The following is a 14,429-nucleotide window of genomic DNA, read 5'->3' as shown; positions in this document are numbered from 1 at the left end:
CCGACCGGAGGGAGCGGTGCTGCAGAAGAAAAAAGAAAAACAAGACTAAGAAATAAAGTGGGGATCAGGAGGCTGATGCCATTTGCAGGCAAAAGCCCAGATCCTAATCCTTGCATGCCTTTTATTGTTAACTTCTACCTCCTTATTCCTGCTCTAGCTATATCTGTTCTTTACAATCTCAGATGAGGGATAAAGATATACAATGCACAGTCCTCAATGTCAAAGGTTCAGGCCTTTCACGACTTTGTTTAGCCCTTTGGCTAGTGATGCCCTTTCTCAGCGATTCCCTCAAGGCTCTGGTTACCGGAACAGTCACTCATGGTTCTCCATCAGTCACATCAGTACCTCAACATCTTGTTTTCAAGATGTCTTTCCATGATGTACTTTTTACTGCTCCCAGCCCTTTGCCTGGGGGTGATGAGAGAGTCATTTTTATTTTCAAAGAAACCCTATTAATTATAGTACAGGCCTTTGCATAGCATGTTCCCTACAATCAAATTTCCTCATGTTTCTGTGTTTCCAATCCAGTCTTCAGCCACTTAATAGTCATTCCCAGGACAAGTACTTTTTATCATCTTTTCTGTGCTTACCCATTTATGTACCATTTCACAAGTTGGATTTCCAAGCACAAGCTTCTATATAAGTTCCAGCAAATGATGCCTGGCCCTAAATAGGATGCTAACCGCACCTAACACATTCCACAGAAAAATACCTACCCTGACAAGTAGAGTCCCTGAGCTCTCCATCCAAGACAATGACATGAAACCAATAGTCATCTGGCCAAAAATGACGCTTCAGCCTTCATGAGTCTCATCTGTCTTAAGGAGGAAAACCTTTCCTATAACAACGTCCATGAAGAGGAACTATGCTAAAGCCTGTGCCCTTGAGCACAAAAATGGGAAGTAAGAAAGGTGATTTATTCAATGCAAGTCTAACTTCTGCCATAGGAAGAAGTTTCTTGTTGAAGACAATATGGTAAATCAACTTCATTTTTATTCTCTCTCTTCTTCCACACACCCCCAACCTTGAGAATTTTTTTCATAATAAAACCAAAGGAAAATATAGCAAATACAAACAGTAATGCTCTCTTAAAGAAAGTTCCTTTAAAAACATAAGTACAAAATATAGCTATTTACATATATATAAAGTACATATTCTCAATAATCTGTAACATGCATCAGTTCAGTTCAGTTCAGTTCAGTTGCTCAGTCGTGTCTGACTCTTTGCGACCCCATGAATCGCAGCATGCCAGGCCTCTCTGTCCATCACCAACTCCTGGAGTTTACTCAAGCTCATGCCCATCGAGTCGATGATGCCATCCAGCCATCTCATCCTCTGTCGTCCCCTTCTCCTCCTGCCCCCAATCCCTCCCATAATTATACTTTAATTATGCACCTTATATAAATGTATTCTTCAGTAACAGAATATGTATCTTTCTCTCTCTAACCACGATATAACTATTCACATAATTTATGCAGGATACATTCCAAACACTGTGTAGTTGAATAATTGTACACTAAACATGTACTTTACATAAATATTTCCCACTGGTAAAACACCTTTCCCATATAAAAATGAGTGTAATGCCCTTTCTCATAAAATTATACTTAAATTCTTATTTGTTTTTAAGGTAGGAGAGAGTACCTATGGAACTGGTTCTAGTCAGAAATCAGTTCATGCATTATGTCTATTGTTCTGGGTGTCTCAGTCTACTAATTTGACTCTAATATCTGACTTGTTGGAATATCTTAGAAACTGGCCACCTCACTCCCAATTTACATGCCATTAATTGGTAGTTACATTTCACTGCAAGAAATAAAATCAAGATCTCAAGTGTGATGCTGCTTTGGATATTCTTCCTGTTTGGGTTCACAAGTTTAATTCACCAATTTATGGCTACTTGATGATAAAGTTGATAGGGAAGCTATTTTCTTTTCTGTTTTCTAGATAAATAAATAAAGCATTTCATATACTTTTACTTTAAAAATACCTCCTATATATGGTGTTGAATGTGTTCAGAATCCTGACAGTAGTGGTGGATATAAAAACCTACACATAATAAAGTTGCATAGAACACAGTAAACACATGCACGAAGATACATAGAAAAATGACTACAAGTAAAATGGAGCAAATCTGAATAGATCAGAATATTGTATCACTATCAATACTTTGGTTTTGATATTACACTAAAGGATTACAGTGTTAGCCATTCAGGGAAACAGAAAAATGTATAATGGATCTCCTTGTACTAGTCTTAAAACTGCATGAAAATCTAAAATTATTCCAATGAAAGTTTCAATTAAAAAAAAACTTCATATTACTCTTAAAAATTTTTCTTCCTGTTGAATGTAACTACGAATAATTTTTGACATTACATACATATTTACTCCTTGTCATTTTGAAGTCCATCTCAAGGCATTTTATTAAATGTATCTAGTTTGCAGTGAGACTCTAGGCAAATGAATATCATAAAATATTTAAATTTAATATCTGATTATTTAAAATAAAGCACAACTATTATTTATTATATTTTGGGAGAAAAAAATATATATATTTTGCCTTTAGCTTTAAAGGAATTTATTACGTTGCTATTTGGGCTTATTTTGGGGGAAGAAATATGGACATTTTCTTTCTTATATTTTAGTCTCTTTTCTTTTGCATTTTCCCCCTTTTCTTTACTCCCAACTTCTGTACCTCCATTCTAACCCATTCTCCACAGCACATCTAAAGTAGTCTTTTCTTTTTTTTTTTTTTTTGTTTTTTTAAAATGCAAACTCCGCCGCTCCTACTCCATGCCAAATTTATCAGCAAGTTTTATGGCAAGAAGCAGATTTGCCATGAAGCTAAGTCAGTTTAAGCTTCAAGGTCTCTCAAATGCATGGATTTCTCCCACAGCTTCATGCTTATTTTTACGTCTGTAATTTTCTATTCTGTTCTTAAAGAGAGAAAAATATGATTATACTTCAAGTCTCGTGAAGCTGCAAGTCAATGTTGTCTGTCATTTTAATTTCTAGGCTACTTATCCCACTTTTTAACTTCTCTATATTGCTTGTGGTTTAATTTCTCTATATTGCTACCCTCCCAGTCTCTCATTTTCTTTTTTTGCCTGGATTGCATAACTGACCAAATTATCTTATCTTCCCATGCCAAATAGACCAAACCTCCCTCAGATTTCTAGTTCTAAACCTGTGGTCTTATTTGCATCCACAGCCATTTCCTATTTCCCTTCCTTAAAGCTGGAGAAGCCCCTTTCTCTCTAAAGGTAATGACTTCAATCTTCTCACTTTCTCCTCTCCCTTAGTCAATTTGCTCATTAATCATCTATGTGTTCTGATTTGCCTTCAATTTAAAAATTTTTATGTCTATTGAAACTTATTCTGGTTTGTTTCTTCTCAAACACTGTAGCAGCAATACAACAATGAAGTGCAAACAAAAAGTTCTTAGAATTCCTGTCCTTCATGCATGAAGGACCCAATTACTGTTCATGTCACAGACTTTCCAAACTAAACTGTGAACAATCCATATTTCTCAGTTCTCACCTCTCCCATTAATCTCTGATTCACTCCCAAGATTATTAATAATCTATCTATGTTAAATTCAATGATTTTTCATCAACTCTAGTTTACGTTTATCCTTTGTCATGACTGATTTCTCCTTCAAATGCTCTTCCTTTGGCTTCTGTGACAGCATCATCCTGGTTTCCTTACTGGCCTGAGCATTCCTTTGGGTTCCTGTTTCATTGTTCATCACTGAAATGTCCCCATACTCATATTTTAACAGACTTTATTTTTAGAGCAATTTTAAGTTTATAAAAATACTGAGAGGAAAGTACAGAGATATACTCTCTCTCTACATAGCCTGAGCCTCCTCTATCATCAACATCCTCCACCAGAGTGCCACATTAGTAACAATTAATGAACTTAACATGGACACATCATTATCAAATGTCCCTAGATTACCTTAGAGTTCACTCTTGGTCGTGTCCATTCTATGAATGTGGCCATATTTTATAACGACGCATACACACCATCATAGCTTTATACTTCATGCTTTCACTGGCCCAAAAAATCCTCTGTGCTCTGCCTACTCATCCCATTCTTCGCCCTAACCTCTGGCAACCACTGATCTTTTTACTGTCTTCATAGTTCTTTCCTTTTACAGAATGTCATGTAGTGGGAATCATGCAGTATGTAGTCTTTTCAGATTGGTTTCTTTCACTTAGTAAAGTGGACTTACAGATTTCCCATGTCTTTTTATGGCTTGACAACTCATTTCTTTTTAGTGTTGCAAAATATTCTATTGTCTGGATATATCACAGTTTATTCATTCACCTACTGAAGTGCATCTTGGTTGCTTACAAGTTTTGCAAATTATGAGCAAAGCCTGGTATAAACATTTGTGTGCAGGTTTTGTGTGAATATGTTTTCAAATCCAAATTGAGTAAATACCAGGGAACATGACTGGGATCATATGGTCAGAGTATGTTTAATTTTGTAAGAAATTACCTAACGGTCTCTCAATGTCAATGAATGAGGGCTCCTGTTGCTCCTTGTCCTCGTCAGCATCTGGCATTGCCAGTGTTCTAGGTTTGGGCCATTCTAATAGATATATAGTCGTATCTTAATGTTTTAATTTTTATTTCTATGATGACATATGATAGGGTGTTTTTATATGCTTATTTGCCTTCTGTATATCTTTTTTTTTTTTTTATAAAGATTGTGTTAAGGTCTTTTATCCATCTTTAATGAGGTTGTGCTCTTACTATTGACTTTTAAGAGTCCTCTGTATAGTTTAGAAAACAGTGCCTTATCAGATATGTCTTTTACAAATATTTTCTCCTCTTTGTGGCTTGTCTTCTCATTCTCTTACGCAGAGCATACGTTTTTCATTTTAGTGAAGTCCAACTTACTAGTCCTTTCTTTTGTGGATCTTATATCTAAAAAGCAATTACCAAACTCAAGGTCATCTAGGTTCTCTCATATGTTATCTTCCAGAAGTTTTATAGTTTGCATTTTACATTTAGGTCAGTGATACTTGGGGGATAAACGTTTTTGGAAGGGTATAAGGTTTGTGCCCCGATTCTTTCTTTCTTTCTCTGTGTGTGTGTGGATGTGCAGTGTTCCTGTACCATTTGTTGAAAAGACCATCTTTGCTCTTCTGCTTTTGTTCCTTTATCAAAGATCAGCTAACTATATTGGCCTAATTCTGAGCTCTCTATTTTGTTCCACTGTTCTTTCAACAATACCACACTGTCTTGCTTACTTGATTACATTCACCCTCATGATATCAAAGAGCAACTACATGCTTATTCATTTATTCAGCTAGTGTATGTTGAAGACCTGCTTCGTGAGAGGTACTGTGTTTGGTACTTGGAATACAATTTGAAAAATAAAAGTGATATACTCGTTGTGGTTGTTCAGTTGCTAAGTCATATCCAACTCTTTTTGACTGCATGGACTGCAGCATGCCAAGCTTTCCTGTACTCCACTATCTCCAAGATTTTGCTCAAGTTCAAGTCCATTGAGTCAGTGATGCTATCTAAGCATCTCATCCTCTGTTACCCTCTTCTCCTTTTGCCCTCGATCTTTCCCAACACCAGGGTCTTTTCCAGTGAGTCAGCTCTTTGCATCAGGTGGCCAAAGTATTGGAGTTTCAGCTTCAGCATCAGTCCTTCCAATGAATATTCAGGACTGATTTCCATTAAGATGGACTGGCTGTATGTCCTTGCAGTCCAAAGGACTCTCAAGAGTCTTCTCCAGAGCATTCAAAAGCTTCAATTCTTCAGCACTCAGCCTTTTTGATGGTCCAACTCATTAACCTTAATCAAATAAATATAAGAGTAAATTGCTAAGTGCAATCTGTGATCATTGTTATACAGGAAAATTACACTAGACCCAGTGAATATATATGAAAGTTAGAATTAATATGGGAAGGGTTTCACTGGGAACATATATTTGATATTAATACAAGCAAAAGTGGGAATTTACTTATTAAAAGGAAGATAGAATATTTCAGGCAGTGATGGCAGCAGAATAAAGGTCCTGAGCCAGTATATAGGGTTTTAAAATTTTGGCCGTCTACCATGAATTGCAGACTCTTTTAAAATAACCCTTTAATTTACTTAAGGAGAGTTATCGTGTCTCCTCCGTAAGGTGCCAGCAGTGTTGTTGATCAAGCGTCCTGCCTTTCACTTGCCAGGGAATTTGTATATAATCCGAGTTAGGCCAGTCATATGTTCTCTTCTGGAAACATGAATTTTGAACAGAATTTTTAAAATATGAAAGTAAAATGGAAGCTCCTTCATTTTTGTAAGGATGCTGATATGAAACTGTTGAATTGATTATGCTGTGTAGATTCCAGGCAACCACATTATTCTGTTTTATCCTGTACCTGTTTCTCTGGCCTTTCTGTTAGTTCTATGAATGCTCCCATATAATTCCTGATAATTTCTTTTTCTACTGAAGGTAGCTCAATTCAGTTTCAATTTTTTTACATTGAAAGATACCTATCTATTTACTGCCTGTGTATTCATGCTCAATTGGGTTGGACTCTTTGCAAACCTCATGAACTGTAGCCCACCAGGCTCCTCTATCCATGGAGTTTTGGGGGCAAGATTACTGGAGTGGGTTGCCATTTCCTACTCCAGCGGTTCTTCCAGACCCAGATATTGAACCTGCATCTCTTGCATCTCCTGCATTTGCAGGTGGATTCTTTACTGCTACATCACCTGAGAAGTTCTAGTGATTATATATATATATATATATATATATATATATATATATATATATATATATATATACACACACATAAAGGGAGCATCGAAGTTTTGAATGAAAAATTGGTCATTGTGAGTGAAATGAAAGAAAGGAGAAGTGAATCAAGATAAAATAGGGTCACAGGAAGGGATAGATATTACCCATTTTCAGCCCAGTTTAAGAATTAAGTAGTATTCTTGCCTGGAGAATCCCAGGGATGGGAGCCTGGTGGGCTGACGTCTATGGGGTCGCACAGAGTCAGACATGACTGACGTGACTTAGCAGCAGCAGCAGCAGCATTTATCCTAAGATCACAGGTAGGGCGTTGTTATAAAATTTTGTAAGTATTATAGGATTCTGTAAGTATTTAGATGGCAAAGCTCTCATATCAGTCTATCATGGTAGCACAAAGGAGAAGCAAACATGTAGGAGGACCCTTGAGTGTTTGAAACCCCAGAGTGTCAGAAATGGCTTTCAGGCAAGAACTCCTTAAGTCCCTGGCCTATAGACCAGATGATTAGAAATGCCATTTGGTAATGAAATGGTGAATAATGGTTTGCAGGTTTAGGTAATGGCATATTTGGGGTTAGGTATTGAATCTGCTAAATTATTAGGTTTTTTTTGAAATGTAAAAAATGTTCATAGGGCATTGACTATTTGTACCTGAGAGCTGAGAAATAGTTTTGGGGATTATCTCCAGCCTAGACTCTTTGGAGTCCCAGATCTAAGGAACCAACTTCTTATTTGGCATCTCCAAGTGGAGTCCTCCAGTACACCTAAACTCTATGTATTAAAAAGAAAAATGAACTCTGTCTGCACACCTCTCAAAAAGCACACTGTATTCTTCCTTCATTATTGCTCACCTCAGTGCAATTTATTACTATTCACTTAGTTGCCAAAGCTAGTAACCTAGGGAATATAATTATTTGTTCTTTCTTCTACAGTTCTCATTTAAAAAACAATCAACAAAATCTCTCTACATTGAAAACTGCTCTTAAATTAAGTTTGATTTTATATCCTTATGTCATACCATAATTCTTTGCATTTATTATGTAATTGTGAACATTATATTTTGCATTTTATTTGGAAGTTGAATAGGTTCCAAAGAGTGATGTGTGTTCTCCTTTTAATGTCAGTCATTATTCTCTCTGGTTTTACTACTGTTATTAGGTTGCTATATTTAAATTTAATGAAGCATTTATTCTCAATCAAGGTTGAGATGATACAATTCTATAAGTCTGCGGTGTGAAATCAGAGTAATAAACTTTATTTGGTGTGAGATGAGAAATGATTGAATATGCTTTCTATTCATTAAAGTTCTTTTATTCTTCCTCTATGATATTTATAAGTGAAGTAAATAATAAAAGGTGTTAGATTTTTTCCCCAGTCTTCTCTTTGAACTTCTGATAAAGTGTTGAAGACAAAACTTCCTGGACAAGGACAATCTGTTCTCTTTTATGATTCCAAGGCTGCAACAATATAATACAGGGTTCACTCCTGACATCCCATTGTAAAGTAAGTCTTCATCACAATAAGTCTTCTCCTAAATATGTTCTTTTTTTTAAAGAATAGAGTAAGAAACAAAATGAGAAAAATTACCATATGTTGTTTAATAAAGCCTAGGTTTTGAAATAGTTACATCAAATACCAACATAGGAAATTCAGAAATTTTGTAACCAAATGAAGTGAAAAAACTAGTGCATTATTTGTAATATGTAAGATCCATGTGACATTTATTCTATTGTTCCTGAATTACCTAGGATAATTAAAAAACCAAAGAAACAGGGACTTCCCTGGTGGTCCAGTGGTTAAGAATTTGCCTTGCAATTCAGGGCACATGGGTTTGATCCCCTGGTCTGGTCAGGAAACCAAGATCCCACATGCTGTGGAGCAACTAAGCCTGCATGCCCCAACTAAGACCTAACATAGCCAAATAAATAAATAACAGCAACAAACAAACAAAAAAGCCTGAAGAGGCAAACAAAAAATATTTTTTATGCAACTGTTTTTCATTTTCTCTAAGCAAACAAGCAAAAGCTATCCATATTTTGAAAATTACTCACCCAGTGAACTATTTTTCGGTTAAACAGCCTTGGATATTTCACCTTTTAAAGTATCTTTCACATGCTAAGTATTTCTTAGATTTGATCCATGGACCTCTCTACCTACTTAAAAAAATAAAATCAGATTTCTGATTCTTGCCCCAAATATACTTTAGTAGAATTTATAGGTATGGAACCTAAGAATGCATTTAAATAGTACTGTTGACCAATGCTTGTAGTCTTCTAGAAATGCTGAGAAGACTCAGAAAAGGTTATTGTTTGGTTATTCAGAGAGTAAGACATAGAGTAATCAACAAGCAAGAAAAAGTTTTCAAGTTTACACTGAAAGTGAAAGTGAAGTCACTCACTAGTGTCTGACTCTTTGTGACCCAGTGGACTGTAGCCCACCAGGCTTTTCTGTCCATTGGATTTTCCAGGCAAGAATACTGGAGTGGGTTGCCCTTTCCTTCTCCAGGAGATCTTCCCAAGCCAGGGACTGAACCCAGGTCTCCCACACTGTAGGCAGACACTTTACCATCTACATTACTAAGAAGTAAAACTGATAAATGCTTGCTCCTTGGAGGAAAAGTTATGACCAACCTGGACAGCATATTGAAAAGCAGAGACATTGCTTTGCCAAAAAGTTCCATCTAGTCAAAGCTATTGTTTTTCCAGTAGTCATGCCATTTTTGTAAATCAAATTTTATTGGAAAGTAGACACACCCATTTGTGAATGTATTGTCTCTGGCTAGCTTCATGATACAACTCCAGAACTGAGTAGTTGTTACAGATACAGTATGGCTAACGAAACTATCTAGCTCTTCATAGAAAAGTTTTCTAAGCTCTGTGGAGTGTACCTAGAGTATTATACAACTGAAGCAGATCAATTTGTATTTCTTCCTATTATGAAAAGTTTATATACAGTAATACCTGTGAAATGAACTGAAAATAATGGCTAGAAAGGAAGTGCAGGCAGTGAAATTTTTCTTTTGTTGCATTTTATTTTTATATTAGTACCAGTAGAAAAATAATTAAGTAAAATTTTTTGGAACAATGAAATATCATAATTCAAAAAAAGAGAAGAGTACTACTTCTACATTCAATTAATTTGTTTTGAAATGAGAAAGTATCTACCTGCCATCAATCCATTACAGCTATCAGTAATAGTTTCACAATATCATAATAACTCATTCTGAACGAACCCTGCTTCTTAGGGCTTCCCAGGTGGTACTAGGGGTAAAGAACCTGCCTGCCAGTGCTGGAGATGCAGGTTCAATCCCTGGGTCAGAAAGATCCCCTGGGGGAGGGCATGGCAACCCACTCTAGTGTTCTTGCCTGGAGAGTCCCCTGGAGCCTGGTGGGCTACAATCCATGGGGTCTCAGAGAGCCAGACATCACTGAAGCAATTCAGCACAGCACACACAATAACTTATAAGTGAATTTTAGTAAAACTGGAGTATCTCTGAAAGATATATTTTAGGCACATAGCAAATTGTACCACTGATGCACATTTTCTTAGTTTTACCAAACACAAAGAGTATAAAGAGGAAGGAGTTTAAATATTAAAGAAATTACTAAAATAATCTGTAGTAAAGGAAAATTCTTGCATCCACAATTTCCACTCACTGCTTTAAATTTTAAACACAAGTTAAAACCTCCATGTAGACTCATGAAGGACTTAATGAAAATTAAGAAACACAGATTTTGTCTCATTGTCTTTACAATCACTGTATGATCATTGTTTATTTCTAATCTATTATTTAAACACTAGAATGTGAATTACTACAGGAGCTTGAGACACAAACTGTGCCCACAGCAACACTGAATGACTTTGAACTGTTGTGAATTTGTTCTTTAATGAGTGTACATATTCTTCCAGATAGAATACAAAGTTTTTTAAGGTAATAAAAATGTGTTGTTTTAAGCTTCCATATATTCTGAAGCTCAGCAGCTACTTTAGCAATTATGTAGCAGTTGTTTAAGTTCTCTATACACTGCACCTTCTCACGGCCTACACTGCCGCTGCTTATTCTTGCCTCCTTTGGCCCTGTCTATTCTTGAATCTTTGCAAGTGTCTGTAATTCCTTATCATTTACCTGTTTAGCTGTTTAATTTTTATTTTTTACCTACAACGTAAACCTGCCACAAATCCTAAATATTCTTCCTTTCCATTCTACTTTTCATTCCATGCCCTTTCCTTTCCCACTTGCTTTTCAAGTTTCAAGCCCCAACACATGTCATTTCATTTATTTGGTCCTTTATCCACCCTCATAGGCAGAACTAACAGCTCTCTCCTGTTCCTCCAACACCTCTTTCACACTGCAAACATACAAGTTGTCATATTAAGACCATTTTCTCTCTCTCTCTGACTTCTGAGGCTAGATAATGTACTATGATCATATGACCTTCACCAGATGAAGTGAAATGCTCAGATGATACATAAACATTTGGGACATTTTCTGGAGATAAATGGAATCAGTCTATATAAAGACTGCTGGTATATCTTATGGTGGCAATTACACCTCTGTAATTTGCAGTATTGAATCTTTAATTTTATAGCATTAGAAGGTGCTACATATTTGAAAAGATAATGTACCTCTTGAATTCTGTTTGAAGAATAAGAAATAGCACAAACCAAAAAAAAAAAAAAAAAAAACAGATAAAAGAAATTTCTTAGTTTCTTATCCAAGTTTGATATCCTCCAATTTTCATTTTTTCACCAGCTGAGAAATTTATATGAAAGCTTTTGCCATGAATACTTATATTTAGACTTTTCTTTATTTGCTTAATTATTATTATTATTACTGAATGTTAACATTATGTTTATTATGTATGTAAGTGGCTGCATTCATTTTTAAATAATTTAAAATTATTAAGGTAACTTTACTTAATGCATACTTTGTCATTCTATGAACAAATGGGAAGAAAGTAATTACTTGCTACAAGAAATTATATATCATTAAAATAGAACAGGTTCATTATATATATTAGGAACATAGAATAAAATAGATTCTTATTATGGAAAAAATAAAGGAAAAATACTATTTCCATATTATTTCAGAAGCTTATAGTTTACTTGATTTTTTCTTTTTCTGGAATTCATTTTGTCCAATTCTCTATTCTCATCTCCTTTATTATCCTTGATGTTTCTTGGAGAATGAAGTGAAGTATTTTCTTTTAGATGGTAAAGATGAAAAGAGATAAGAATATTCTGTTACCATTGGAATCCTGGCCCTAGTCTTGTTGTGAAAACTACTTTATAATAATGTCTTATCATTTGGTCTAAAATATATATATTTTTTTCTTTCTGAAATATACATCTATCTCAATCTAAAGAAAGTAGAAACAAACAAAAACAGATCTGTCTTTCAATTATACTATTAATAGAATATTAGGGAACTATACCAATTTAATGCTCAAAACTATTCATTTCCTTGAATTATACTTTGGTGTTTTTTCCACAGTCCGTACTGAAGGTAATGTGTTTTCATGTTTTCCCTTTATGAATATGGTGGAAGATTCAGCAGGTAGAAAATCAGGGAGGGCATAGTGGAACTCAACAATATCATCAATCAACAGTGTATAATTGACATCTCTAGAGTACAACAGCACGATACACATGCTTCTCAAGCTCACATAACATTCTCCAAGATATACCACATTTTAGGACATAAAACATGTCTTAACAAACTGCAAAAAAGAAAGAAATACAAAGTCTGCTCTAACATGTTCTCTTAGTGGGAATACTTCCTAACTCATTACGTGAGGCCAGTGTTAGCCAAATATCAGAAACAAAGATAGATATTTACAAGAAAACTAAAGACTAAGATCTTTCTTGAACATGCATGAAAAATTCTGAAAAATTCTTAGTAAACTGAATCCAACAACATATAAAAAGAATTATACACCATGACCATGTGGCTTTTATCCCAGGTGTGCAAGGTTACTTCAACATTGATTATTGTGATCCATCACATCAATAAGATAAAAAAGAAAATCACACAGTCATATCCATAGATGCAGAAAAAGCACTGGGCACATTCCAACCCCCACTTGTGATAAAAACACTAACTAAACTAGGAATAAAGGGAAACTTTCTCAACTCAATAAAGAATATGCACCAATATGACTCAGATAGTAAAGAATCCACCTGCAATGTCAGAGGCTTGGGCTCAATTCCTCGGTTGGGGAGATCCCCTGGAGAAGGGAATGGCAACCTACTCCAATATTCTTGCCTGTAAATATCCCAAGGACAGAGGAGCCTGGTGGGCTACATGGGGTCACAAGGAGGTGGATATGACTGAGCAACTAACACCTTCACACTAAGATCAGGTGAGAATGTATTTTCTTGCTGCTTCTTTTCAACACTGTGCTGGAAATTCTAGCTAACACAGTAAGAAAAAAGGAAATAAAAGGCATACATATTGGGAAGAAAGAAATAAAACTGTCCTTGTTTTAAGATAAGATCATCTATGCAGAAAATCCCAAAGAACTCACCAAAAAAAAGTCCTGGAATTAATAAGCAATTATACCAAGATTGTATGATACAAGGTCAGCAAGTGAAAGTCAATTGCTTTTCTATATATCAGTAATGAACAAGAACACAATACCATTTAAATTAACACTCCCCCAAATAAGTACTTCAGTGTAAATCTAATCTGATGCTTGGTGCGTCTCTTCAAATTGTGTTATTTATTTATTTATTTTGCTATGCCTTGTAATTTTTCTTGATCAGCTGACATGAACTGGTAGGTAAAAATAGCTGCTGCAAATAGGCCTTTCCTAAGGTGGTAGTAAGATGTGGAGGGAGGGGAAGCAGTCTATAGTTAAATCTATAAAGCAGTCTATAATTAAATCTCACCTTTTACTTAAGCCTCAGCCTCTGGACTGTAGATATCATGAATGTTTTCAATTTTTTCCCTCTTCCTTTTTAGGTGGGATAGGATGGCTAGAGCAGGCTAGAGATGGGTATTTCCTTTCCCCAGATCAGTTAGCTTGTTGTGTTGTTATTGGTGGCTTAGTCACTAAGTCATGTCTGATTCTTTGTGACCCCATAGATGGTAGCCCTTGAGGTTCCTCTGTCCATGGGATTTCTCAGGCAAGAATGTTGGAGTGGGTTGCCGTTTCCCTCCCTACAGGGGATCTTCCTGGCCAAGGGATTAAACCCTCCTCTCCTGCTTGCAGGCAGATTCTTTACCACTGAGCCACCTTGGAAGCCCAGGCGTTGGTTCATTAGTTTCCCTGGAGGAAATTCCTTGTTAAGAACAGAATGCTCTGGCATATTTTAAAATGGTTCCTTTCCACTCCACTGCTGGAAGACTGAGGGAATTTTACTCTGATATCTACTGTGGAGTCAGTGGAAGCAGTACCAGGCAAATCTCACAAAACTGTAGGGGCTCCCCCTGTTAATTGGGTACCCCAGAGTTTTGACTGAGGTGTCTATGCTGAATCTCCAGCAATTACAGTTCAGGTTTTCCTAACTCTATGTGGGTTCCTGTGATGGTTTTCATGTGGGTAAGTCATGACTTTCCTGTATTTGCTGGTCTGTCTCACCAGTGTTGGGGGCAGCAGTTTGCCTTATGTTCAACTCTTTCTTGTGGATCCAAGAATTGTTGATATTTCAGTTTGTTC

This window comes from Dama dama, chromosome 3 (assembly GCF_033118175.1).
Source record: "Dama dama isolate Ldn47 chromosome 3, ASM3311817v1, whole genome shotgun sequence".
NCBI lineage: Eukaryota > Metazoa > Chordata > Mammalia > Artiodactyla > Cervidae > Dama > Dama dama.
This window is presented reverse-complemented; position numbering follows the sequence as displayed.